Here is a 3,430-nt window from a genome sequence, read left to right on the forward strand (position 1 = left end):
CATAGGAGCGTCGACAACGCCGAAAGCCAAGAAGTGTTGCCGCAAACGCTTCTCATAATTCTCCCAGTCTTCAGCGGCCTCGTCGTAAGGAAGGAATGGAGGCGGAGAAGAAGACAGACGATGAGTAAGCGACGTCGACAACGCCTGAATCGCTGCCGTCAGCTGTGTTTGTTGTTCAATGAGCGCTTGCATAAGCTGTTCCATGTCTGCCCCGTCACGAACACGCAAATCCACAACGCGGTGAAAATATCCCGACCTCGTCGCCAAAAAGTGTTATAACCTTTAATCACAATAATTGCGTGGATTTTCACACACTCTCTTAGAAACAATAGCTGACCACATGATTACAACTCAGTCTCTCGTATTCGACTGCTGTGCCGTGACATGCGGCCGGTGCCGTTCGTAGCTAGGTGGCGCTCCCGCGCTCATCCGATTTGCGGAGCGCCTCTATCGCCGTTTGTGCGTACTGTCGTGGCGGCACTGTTAAATGTCGTGGCACTATCACAACAAAAGGCTGTAATTTTTAACAAAAAAAAAGTGGACTGCTATCTACATGCAACCAGTTGTCATTCACTGTACCAACATGTTTGGGTCCTGCAGATATTGGCAAAGAGAGGTTGTGCTATCTCAGAGGCAGAAAACGACACAAGAGTTGAACACCATAAGTTCATGCTGGAGCAGAATTGCTACACTGACAAACAGATAAGATACCATGCATGGCAAAATGGTGCTATCCAAAACCATCACTGGGCACCTGCAACAGGCTTCTGGTTCATGCACCCATTACCAATGCTGACAGCTGTTCATCAACAATGAAAGCTGGAATTTGTATGCCTATACCACAACTGGACAGCCACTGGCTGGTGAAAAGTGGCCATTTTGGATGAATCATGCTTTGTGTTCCATGTCTTTGAGTTTGGACCATCACCAGAACCATATTCTGGGGACATACACTCCTGGAAATTGAAATAAGAACACCGTGAATTCATTGTCCCAGGAAGGGGAAACTTTATTGACACATTCTTGGGGTCAGATACATCACATGATCACACTGACAGAACCACAGGCAAATAGGCACAGGCAACAGAGCATGCACAATGTCGGCACTAGTACAGTGTACATCCACCTTTCGCAGCAATGCAGGCTGCTATTCTCCCATGGAGACGATCATAGAGATGCTGGATGTAGTCCTGTGGAATGGCTTGCCATGCCATTTCCACCTGGCGCCTTAGTTGGACCAGCGTTCGTGCTGGACGTGCAGACCGCGTGAGACGACGCTTCATCCAGTCCCAAACATGCTCAATGGGGGACAGATCCGGAGATCTGGCCAGGGTAGTTGACTTACACCTTCTAGAGCACGTTGAGTGGCACGGGATACATGCAGACGTGCATTGTCCTGTTGGAACAGCAAGTTACCTTGCCGGTCTAGGAATGGTAGAACGATGGGTTCGATGACGGTTTGGATGTACTGTGCACTATTCAGTGTCCCCTCGATGATCACCAGAGGTGTACGGCCAGTGTAGGAGATCGCTCCCCACACCATGATGCCGGGTGTTGGCCCTGTGTGCCTCAGTCGTATGCAGTCCTGATTGTGGCGCTCACCTGCACGGCCCCAAACACGCATACGACCATCATTGGCACCAAGGCAGAAGCGACTCTCATCGCTGAAGATGACACGTCTCCATTCATCCCTCCATTCACGCCTGTCGCGACACCACTGGAGGCGGGCTGCACGATGTTCGGGCGTGAGAGGAAGATGGCCTAACGGTGTGTGGGACCGTAGCCCAGCTTCATGGAGATGGTTGCGAATGGTCCTCGCCGATACCCCAGGAGCAACAGTGTCCCTAATTTACTGGGAAGTGGCGGTGGGGTCCCCTATGGCACTGCGTAGGATCCTACGGTCTTGGCGTACATCCGTGCGTCGCTGTGGTCTGGTCCCAGGTCGACGGGGACGTGCACCTTCCAGCGACCACTGGCGACAACATCGATGTACTGTGGAGACCTCACACCCCACGTGTTGAGCAATCCGGCGGTACGTCCACCCGGCCTCCCGCATGCCCACTATACGCCCTCGCTCAAAGTCCGTTAACAGCACATACGGTTCACGTCCACGCTGTCGCGGCCTGCTACCAGTGTTAAAGACTGCGATGGAGATCTGTATGCCACGGCAAACTGGCTGACACTGACGGCGGCGGTGCACAAATGCTGCGCAGCTAGCGCCATTCGACGGCCAACACCGTGGTTCCTGGTGTGTCCGCTGTGCCGCGCGTGTGATCATTGCTTATACAGCCCTCTCGCAGTGTCCGGAGCAAGTATGGTGGGTCTGACACATCGGTGTCAATGTGTTCTTTTTTCCATTTCCAGGAGTGTATCTTCAAAGATAGGATGTATTTTAAAAAGATATAATATCAAAAGTATGTTCTTTCCACCAGACAAGATTAGAGCACTCCTTGGTTCAGTAACAGATAAGCTAGGATGGAGGAAGTCCAGTCTTTACAAAATCCCTTCCTATTGTGGGAAAATCTGTGCTGGGAAGCCTGTAAACGCAATTCATGACGGATGCAATGAGCACCCTCACCACGCAAAATCATGGCATATTGAGAAATTGGCAGTGGTGGAGCACTGTCTTATTGAGGGACAAAGAATGTTATATGATAAGTCATAAATGTTTGACACTACATCTTGTCATTGAAATTGTGTTTTAAAGAAATTAACTTAAATTAGACTGGCAGACAACTTAATAAAGAAAGACAAGGCTTACTCTGTAAGTAAAATTTGGAACACTGTTTTATATGGTCCAGTTACATTAATGTGATCACTGCCTGTGTCTGATGTCAGTGTGCAAATAACCACTAACAGATGATAGGTGGCAGCACTATCAGTGGAGGGTATATAAAGTGTGTCAAGTGGACAGGGAAAACAGTGAAGTCATTCTCATAATGCAGTAACAGAGTGATTTATCTGACATCCAAAAGGTCATGATCATTGAAGTCAGCCAAGGGTGGAAGCATTTCCAAAGTGGCTAAGTTTGTAAATTGTTTGCATGCCATCATGGTTAAAGTATCCCATGTATGGTAAAATGGTGCTATCCAAAACCGTCACTGGGCACCCTCAACAGGCTTCTGGTTCATACACCCATTACCAATGTTGACTGCTGTTCATCAACAATGAAAGCTGGAATATGTATGCTCATACCACAACTGGACAGGCACTGAATGGTGAAAAATGGCCATTTCAGATGAATCATGCTTTGTATTCCATCAGACAGATGACCTTTAGCATGATACACCTGAAAGCAAACACCCTGCAACAACATCAATGTGTTATGGTGTGGGGAATGTTTTTGTGGAATTCCCTGGGTGATCTTGTCATTTTGAAAGGCACCATGGATCTGCACAATTATGCATCTATCCTTGGGGACCATGTCATC

The sequence above is a fragment of the Schistocerca gregaria genome, chromosome 7 (assembly GCF_023897955.1).
Source record: "Schistocerca gregaria isolate iqSchGreg1 chromosome 7, iqSchGreg1.2, whole genome shotgun sequence".
NCBI lineage: Eukaryota > Metazoa > Arthropoda > Insecta > Orthoptera > Acrididae > Schistocerca > Schistocerca gregaria.